This window comes from Oryx dammah, unplaced genomic scaffold (genome assembly GCF_014754425.2).
Source record: "Oryx dammah isolate SB20612 unplaced genomic scaffold, SCBI_Odam_1.1 HiC_scaffold_28, whole genome shotgun sequence".
Lineage (NCBI taxonomy): Eukaryota > Metazoa > Chordata > Mammalia > Artiodactyla > Bovidae > Oryx > Oryx dammah.
The window spans coordinates 25,872,462-25,881,922 of NW_024070212.1; the positions used below are offsets into that span (position 1 = coordinate 25,872,462).

General features: G+C 47.0%; 1 long non-coding RNA gene across 3 annotated transcripts; it reads right to left on the reverse strand.

Moving 5' to 3' along the window:
- Window positions 1-1,395: 1,395 nt before the first annotated feature.
- On the reverse strand, window positions 1,396-8,492 carry LOC120856026. Of its 3 annotated transcripts, XR_005719370.1 has the most exons (4): window positions 8,010-8,492; window positions 7,196-7,434; window positions 6,268-6,366; window positions 1,396-2,817 (listed from the first exon to the last, which is right to left on the reverse strand). It is a non-coding gene; the product is annotated as an uncharacterized LOC120856026 (long non-coding RNA). The 3 variants fall into 3 exon arrangements; XR_005719369.1 differs by lacking the exon at window positions 6,268-6,366; XR_005719368.1 differs by lacking the exons at window positions 6,268-6,366; window positions 7,196-7,434 and having other exon boundaries at window positions 8,010-8,478.
- Between the last annotated feature and the right edge of the window lie 969 nt (window positions 8,493-9,461).

Sequence of the window (9,461 nt, forward strand, 5' to 3'; positions counted from 1 at the left end):
CTCCATCCCTTTTCCAAAATGGTTGGAATGATCCTCCTACTCATTAGCCTATGAAATTACCCAGCACAAGAAAACTAACCGTCCCATATTTGGGGGCCTCTCACATTCTGAGATGGCCCACATTCCGTCTGTGGACTGTGTTTCTCCAAGGGCCTCTCTCACCTTTTGAGATGGACTGTATTCTGTCTATGGAATGTGTATCCCTCTAAATAAATTCACTTCTTACCTATCATTTTGTGTCTCACTGAATTCTTTCTGTGATAAGACATAAAGAACTGGAGCTTCAATAAGTCCCAATCAGAGTTTTGGCTGGGTTTGAATTCCATCTGAGTTCTGTGGTTTTGAAGGAGGAAACAGACAGAGCTGAACTCCGTCTTAGGCCAGGCTGCCAACATTAGGGTACCCGCATGGTCACCCTCCCAGTGGGCTCTGAACTTTGTGCCCAGTTTCTATAGAAATGGCATACCAGTGGAAAACCAGACCCCCGGATGAAAGAGCCTCAGGACTTGTACTTGGACTCTCTGTTGCCTAAAAGAATATGCTAATTATCTCTGTAACAGAACAAAGTCGTAAATTCCATTATGTTTATCGGGATATGACCACAGGCCTATTGATAAATGTCCACTGTTTATCTAGTCTTGTGACACATGAATCATGCTTTAACTTTGATCATATCTCTCTTTTACCTTGTCCAGACTAGTTTCAAGGAATTTGGGGAGGTGGGTTTAAGCAAGTACACTTAGGGTATATAAGGTTTTCACAAAGACTGGTCGAGGTCCTTGGCTAAGAGGAGACTCTGCCTTGGGCCCGCCGGTGCAATAAACTGCACTCCACTATCTGCATTGTCCTTCTGAGTGAGTTTGTTTCCCGGAACGCATGGCTACAATAGTTTCAGCCACCTGACTCAGTTTGCCAACTCTCTCTTAGTCACGCTTACTTTATCTTTAAAATTAGGATGTTGAACAAGATAATCTTTAAGGTCATTTCCAAACCCCAGATTCTATGATTCTGCGTAGTCTATTCTTATCCCTATAGACTACACACAAGCCCTACTGATACTCGGTATAGTTGGCTACTGGATTCGAGATGGACACAAATTCTTTGATATTCCTCTCATAGAGGGGTGAGGTTTACTTCCCCTCCTGGGCTGTACTGTAACTGGCTTTGGTCAATAATAGACTGCAATGGACATGATATTGTGCCACTTCTGGGCACAGTAAGTGGCTGTCCTGAGCAGGGTCAGGATAAAGTAGGGGGAGAGTGTGTGAGGAAGAAACTTGGAGCTTTGGGACTCCAAAGACAAGCCTCTAATAGGGTATGGCAGTTTTGGCTTTATGCATCCCGGTACACTAGGTGTTAGGGATCTGAACCATAATAGGGAAGAACAGATCTGACTCCATATTGAAACCTGTTTATTTTACTTTAACCTTTGTATTATATTGCTCTTGCTACAAGAATGCTGCCTATAGCCTGCAATATATAAGACAGTCCATTCTCAAGGCTCTGATGTTTCAAGGTATAACATCAGAGATACATTTTCCACTCATACAGAGATAAAAGTTGCAGAACAGAGAATAACATCTGTCTTGTTGGAGGTTTATAGGAACATTGTGACCAGACCTAGGTGAACAGAAGAAAGGATTCTGGCACCAAGAAGTTCACAGCAACCAACCACATTCCGTCCCCTTTTAGAGTAGAAGAAACCTAAACTCTAACTCAAGTAAGATGGTTTTTGGGGATACTAGTCCACCATCTTCTCAGTCTGCTGGCTCTCAGAATAAAGCTGCTATTCCTTGCCCCAACCATTCATCTCTTGATTTACTTGCCTGTTGTGTGGGAAGCAGTATGAGTTGGGACTCAGGAACAGAATTGTTATGTGAAGTCTGGTCAACTTACTGGAGAGATGATGCAGAGAGGCTTTGCGTCTACAGGCAGAGAGAGGGTCTATGAAGTCCAGTCTTCCAGTCATCCCTGCCAAGGTGCCAGACATGTGAGTAAAACTGTTTGGGGCCCTCCAGATCAGCCCCACAGCTAGCTAAAGGCCAGCCAGTGATCCCAGTTGACACCACCTCGAGCAGGAGAATCATGCAGCTGAGCCCTGCCCTCCTTCCTGAGATATAAAATCACAATACACAATAAAATGGTTGCTGTTTCAGTCACCACATTCAGGGAAGTTCATTATGCAGCCACAGACAACCAGAACACTGTGTTGATGGCATTCTGTGAAATTCTTTGCAGTTTAACATGCAAATATTTGATAGCTGTTGGAGAAAACATAAATGAATACACCCATTCATAAAAGAAACCTGTAGATGTGGATGACATTTTCTGCTCTTTCCACTGACTTTGATTTCTCAAGTCAATTACATGGGCGGTGGACACATTTTTAGAGCAAACTGCACTCCCACTAAAAACAAGGGCCTCCTTGAGATATCTCTCAATGACTAAGACATAGCCCAGGAGCGCAGTGTCAGGACTTGTCCAGTGGATGTAGGAGGAGGCAGGGAATTATAATGAAGGCTGGAGAAGGTGGGGCCCTCACTCAAAGAGGGCTTTGTCTGCTCCTGAACACAGTGTGGCCGTTTCCTCGGGCAAAATGTTCAGTTTGGGAGAGATTTGCAATTTGAAAAGACAGATTTTATTTCCTCCTCTTCCCAGCTAATTTAAACCTCCACCGATCCCAGGGGAGATTTTTAGTGCAGTATAATAAGGACGCTTTCAGAATCACAGCCTCTTTTTTTCTGAATGTGTTTCTTATGTAAATGCTGCATCAGAGCCATTTCCCTCTTCTTTACACTTTACTTCTGCTTTTAAAACCTGCAAAATAGAAACACAGAGAAAGACACCTTGAAAATACTTTGGGTTTCATCTCTTTTCCATTTTTACCTCAGGCTCCCCACATTTTTTTCTTTTTTTTAATCTTTATTCTTCAAGCCAAGCATATTTTAAAATCATGTCCTGTTGAACTGGAGAAGCAGAAAAAAAGGTAATTCCTGTATATTTAGGTCTAAATATACCAAGAAATACAAGGCACTTTATAATGATCTAATGATCCTCAGAATGCCACAGTGAGGTCAGATGGCCCTAAGCAAGGGAGTCAAGAGTCATTCAAAGAGGCCCCCTCTGAGGCCATGGTGCTCCCCTCTCCCATATCAGTGTTTCTGGAGGCAACACGGGGGAGGAGCAAAGAAAAGTGCTGTCTGCATAGGTCTCTTTCAAGAAGGTTTTCTTTTTTTCCTGACTCCCTTCCACTTTCCCACTGCCTCTCACTACGGAGAACTGGCCACGGTGTAGTGTTTGTGGTCCACGCATGTTACCCTATATGGCAGCTATTCTACAACACCTAACTGTACCAATTTGCTCATGTCTATTCACCTGGGCTCCCAGTCTGACTGTGGCTCAGATCATGAACTCCTTATTGCCAAATCCAGACAAATTGAAGAAAGTAGGGAAAACCACTAGACCATTCAGGTAGGACCTAATCAAATCCCTTATGATAATAAGTGAAAGTGACAAATAGATTTAGATTCAAGAGATTAGATCTGATAGACACAGTGCCTGAAGAACTATGGATGGAGGTTTGTGCCATTGTACAGGAGGCAGTGATCAGTACCATCTCCAAGAAAGAGAAATGAATGCAAAAAGGCAAAATGATTGTCTGAGGAGGCCTTACAAATAGCTGAGAAAAGAGAAGCTAAAGGCAAAGGAGAAAAGGAAAGATATGCCTATTTGAATGCAGAGTTCCAAAGAATAGCAAGGAGAGATAAGAAAGCCTTCCTCAGTGATCAGCGCAAAGAAATAGAGGAAAATAATAGAATGGGAAAAACTAGAGATATCGTCAAGAAAATCAGAGATACCAAGGGAATATTTCATGCAAAGATGGGCACAATAAAGGGCAGAAATGGTATGGACCTAACAGAATCAGAAGATATTAAGAAGAGGTGGCAAGAATACACAGATTGCTATTGCTAAGTCACTTCAGTCGTGTCCGACTCTGTGCGACCCCATAGATGGCAGCCCACCAGGCTCCCCTGTCCCTGGGATTCTCCAGGCAAGAACACTGGAGTGGGTTGCCATTTCCTTCTCCAATGCATGAAAGCGAAAGGTGAAAGTGAAGTCCCTCAGTTATGTCCGACTTATCGACCCCATGGACTGCAGCCTACCAGGCTCCTCCATCCATTGGATTTTCCAGGCAAGAGTACTGGAGTGGGGCGCCATTGCCTTCATGACGCAGATAACCATGATGGTGTGATCACTCACCTAGAGCCAGACATCCTGGAATTCGAGGTCAAGTGGGCCTTAGGAAGCATCACTATGAACAAAGCTAGTGGAGGTGATGGAATTCCAGTTGAGTTATTTCAAATCCTAAAAGATGATGCTGTGAAAGCGCTGCATTCAACATGCCAGCAGGACTGGAAAAGGTCAGTTTTCATTCCAATCCCAAAGAAAGGCAATGCCAAAGATTGTTCAAACTACTGCACAATTGCACTCATCTCACATGCTAGTTGGAGAAGGAAATGGCAACCCACTCCAGTACTCTTGCCTGGAAAATCCCATGGATGGAGGAGCCCGGCAGGCTACAGTCCATGGGGTCGCAAAGAGTCAGACACGACTGAGCAACTTCACTTCACTTCACTTCACATGCTAGTAAAGTAATGCTCATAATTCTCCAGGCCAGGTTTCAACAGTACATGAACCAACAACTTCCAGATGTTCAAGCTGGATTTAGAAAAGGCAGAGGAACCTTAGATCAAAATCCAACATCCACTGGATCATTGAAAAAGCAAGAGAGTTCCAGAAAAAACATCTGCTTTATTGACTACACCAAAGCCTTTGACTGTGTGGATCACAACAAAATGGAAAAATTCTTCAAGAGATGGGAATACCAGACCACCTTATCTGCCTCTTGAGAAATCTGTATGCAGGTCAAGAAGCAACAGTTAGAACTGGACATGTAACGACAGACTGGTTCCAAATCAGGAAAGGAGTACGTCAAGGCTGTATACTGTCACCCTGCTTATTTAACTTCTATGCAGAGTACATCATGTGAAATGCTGGGATGGATGAAGCACAAGCTGGAATCAAGATTGCTGGGAGAAATATCAATAACCTCAGATATGCAGATGACACCACCCTTATGGCAGAAAGTGAAGAACTAAAGAGCCTCTTGATGAAAGTGAAAGAGGAGAGTGAAAAAGTTGATTTAAAACTCAACATTCAGAAGACTAAGAGCATGGCATCTGGTCCCATCACTTCATGGCAAATAAATGGGGAAATAATGGAAACAGTGCCAGACTGTCTTTTCTTGGGTTCCAAAATCACTGCAGATGGTGACTGCAGCCATGAAATTAAAAGACGCTTGCTCCTTGGAAGAAAAGCTATGACCAAACTAGGCAGCATATTGAAAAGCAGAGACATCACTTTGCCAACAAAGGTCCATCTAGTCAAAGCTATGGTTTTTCCAGTAGTCATGTATGGATGTGAGAGTTGGTCCATAAAGAAAGCTGAGCACCAAAGAATTGATGCTTTTGAACTGTGGTGTTGGAGAAGACTCTTGAGAGTCCCTTGGACTGCAAGGAGATCCAGCCAGTCCATCCTAAAGGAAATCAGTCCTGAATATTCATTGGAAGGACTGATGCTGAAGCTGAAGCTCCATTACTTTGGCCACTTGATGTGAAGAACTGACTCATTGGAAAAGACCCTGACACTGGGAAAGATTGAAAGCAGGAGGAGAAGGGGACAACAGAGGATGAGATGGTTGGATGGCATCACCAACTCGATGGGTATGAGTTTGAACAAGCTCTGGGAGTTGGTGATGGACAGGGAAGCCCAGCATGCTGCAGTCCATGGGGTAGCAAAGCGCTGAGTGGAGGACACGACTGAGCGACTGAATGGAACTGAAATGATTCACCTGGGCTCTCAGGTGGTTCAATGGGTAAAGAATCCACCTGAAATGCAGGACACCTGAGTTTGATCCCTGGGCCAAGAAGATCCATGAACAAGGCCATGGCAACCCACTCCAGTATTCTTGCCTGGAGAATTCCATGAACAGAAGAGCCTGGGGGATGCAGTCCATGGGGTCACAAAGTGTTGGACAGGACTGAGGCAACTGAGCACGTTCACCTGCTTAGGAACAAAAGCAGTGAGGGAAAGAAGGATTATTTCCATAATCCCTGCATACAGCAAAAACAATAAAGAATAAAACTACACTTAATGAAAGAATCAATGATTGAACAAATGAGTTTCAATTCCAAATCGGGCACTCACTAGCAGCATTTCCTTGGGCAAGTTCTTCCACCTCTGAGAAGACCCTGGTTTCCTTCTGTGTGAAATGTGGATAGTAGCAAGCCCCTCCCTCGTGGGTAGCTGTGAGGGATAAAGGGGTAACATTTGTGAATTGTGCGGCAGAACATGTCAGGGTGCGTCAGGCACACAGTAGCTTCTCAGCGAAGGTTCAGCCACTCCTCTTTTCCAGACCCACCTCCTAAAGCAGGGCCTCAGGTTGGACTGGGTCTGGCTGCTCTATAAGCCTTGAGCTCTGATTGGGGGTGGGGTGGGGGTCACCTGTGGGGCTTGCTGTGCCCAAACTACTGCTCTGCCTTCCTGGCTGTCACTTATATCAGTTTCCTTAAGATCTTGTCCTTTAACCTGAGGCTTTACTGTTGTTTAGTTGCTAAGCCATGTCTGACTCTTTTTGATCCCATGGACTGTAGTCTGCCAGGCTTCTCTGTCCATGAGGATTCTCCAGGCAAGAATACTGGAATGGGTTGCCATGCCCTCCTCCAGGGGATCTTCCTCACCCAGAGACTGAATGTGTGATCACTGGGCAGGCAGATTCTTTACTACTGAGCCACCAGGGAAGCCCCAATCTGAGATTTAGATTCTATTTAAAAGGCAAATTTTGAGGGAGGGAGGAGTAGGGGACACTTCAGGCCTGGAACCTCAGTGTGGATGAGATAAGGAGAGAGGGGGGTGGAGGAAATTGGGAATCTTGGGATTCCAAAGATAGGTATCAGGAGGGGTTGCCTGGTGTTTAGGAGAGATCAGAGTTCAGATCTGAGCTTTTCCTGTTGCTGGAAGCAAGCAAATTACTTAACCTCTTCAAATTGTAGCTTGTTGTTTGTCAGTCACCCAATCCTATCTGACTCTTTGCAACCCCATGGACGGCAGTACCCCAGGCCTCCCTGTCCCTCACCATCTCCCAGAGTTTGCCCAAGTTCATGTTCATTGCATCGGTAATGCCGTCCAGCCATCTCATCCTCTGATGCCATCTTCTCCTTCTGCCCTCAATCTTTCCCAGCATCACTGACTTTTCCAGTGAGTCCTCTGTTCACATCAGATAACCAAAATACTGGAGCTTCAGCTTCAGCATCAGTCCTTCCAGTGAATATTCAGGGTTGATCTCCCTTAAGTTTATTGACCTATAAAAATGGACTGTAAAAGCGAACGTACAGGGTGACTCTGGGGTTAAATGAGGCGATATAGCAAATGGTTAGTAGTTAGTTAGTGTTCCTGTGCAGTGGGTGCTGGAGAGAAGCACAGGCAGCGCCTGCGGGCTCCAGTAGGTTAAATAAGGCTCACTTTGGGGCTCCATCGAGCCATGGTTACTATTTCCTTTCCATCACCTCAATTTCTCAGGCTCTGCTCGGCCAGCTATGACCACACTGACAGCCACCTAAATTAATTATGAGAGAATGCACCTTTTCCATTCTCAAATCACAAACCAGAGACAAAGGCGAGAGTACAACAACATTTCATACCAGCGGAGACAGGGGCCTCAACTTCAGCCTCAGGAAGGAAATGGTGAAAACATTCCACCATTGAACTGATAGCCAGGAGCAAACAGAAGGTGGGAGGCAGCCCAGAGAGCCGGCCGGGCGGCTGCGGGACGCGCCTCGGTGCCGCGAGGCGCTAGGGGCGCAGGTGGGGGCCGGTCCGCGCCCCACCTCCTCCACCCCACCCCCCAGCGCGTCGGTGAAACCTCCTGGGCCTTGGCACCGAGCTCTCACCCCTTTGTTCTTCTCCCCTGCTCCTTCCTTCTCTCCTCTCCGCCCCGCGCGCGGCCCCTACACCTCCTCTCCAGGTGCCCCTGCGGGGTCGAAGGATCCCACCGGGTGCACCGTGGGAAGTTCGAAGCGCGGCTTCGTCACCCTCTCCTCGCCCCTCCCCTGGCTCCGCCTTCCCTTCCTTTCTCTTTCCCTCCTTTCCGTTTCCATTTACTCTCCTCTCCTCTACTCTTACGCTCTTTCCTCCCCACCTTCTTGCTTCTCCCCTCCCGCCTGGCGCAGCCTCCCTCTCCACACACCCCGGTATGGAACGCCCCAGAAGAAGGCTGTGCCCTGAGACGGATCCCAGCACCCCGCTGATCTTTCCTTGCTTTGCTTTGAGGAGGGGATAGCCATCTCCGAGCATGCCCTGGCTGGCTTGTCCCAGTGGGCCCACTGAGCTACTGGACACCCACATTTCGATCCTCCTCCTGGGCAATCCACCACCACGCCTCCTCACTGTCCTGTGTGCGCACTAGGCTACCTCCAGACCGGTTAAACCAGTCAGCCTCTGTGGTCCCCAGACACCACGTCTGAGAGCCACTCTGAGAGCCACATGCTGAGGAAACAGTGACATGTAACAAGGTGTCTACCTTCTCCTCCCCCTGCTGGCTTCTGGTTGCAGAAATGCTGCTGCACGGCTCAGGTTGTTCAGGGAGCCCAGGAGACGGGGGTGCAGGCAGGAGAGTCAGGTACAGCCCAGGGGTGGGGATGGAAAGGGGCATCTGGAGGGCCTTCTGGCAAGGCTGGGCCCCAGAGCCGAGCCTTATCCAAATTCAGGATTCAGTGCTACACTCTGAAAGCCTCTGACATTTCCTCCTGGGTGGGGATGGGTTTCACCACAGGTCACATTGCTCCAGGAAAGAAAAAAGAATCGTGATCTGAATTGTCATGGAAAGTGTGTACTTGAAATCTTATTAAGGTTTATTTTTAGATCCCATGTCTGCTGCACTTATCACCAGAGAGGAATTCTAGAGGGGTCTCTCTGCTCTACTGACCTTTAAGAAAATACTTCAAAGATGAGAGAAGAGTGGGAAGAGGTAGGTCTTGTCTTGGGAGGGTATGTTTTTGGGAAGCCCTCACTTGCCTTGACAGGGCAGTAGCCCTGGCCTGGGTCCAACAGGCCTCCTGAATGTACACAGTAATGCCAGGACTGTGGGAATCCTTTCCGGGGGTGAAGGACATTGCCCCTCTCTTCTTCCAAGCCTTGACACCACAGAAGCCAGGTCTCCCTACCCAAGCCTACCCCCCAAGGCAGGGTCAGTCAAGGCAGATTGACCTCTGGGATTGTCTTCTAGTAGCAAACAATTGTTGAGTGCTTTCTATATGCCAGGTACCTTCCATACAGTAACTCACTTAATTCTCAGCATCACCCTATTTCCATCCTCTAGTTACAGGTTAGAAAACAGCCCTGCA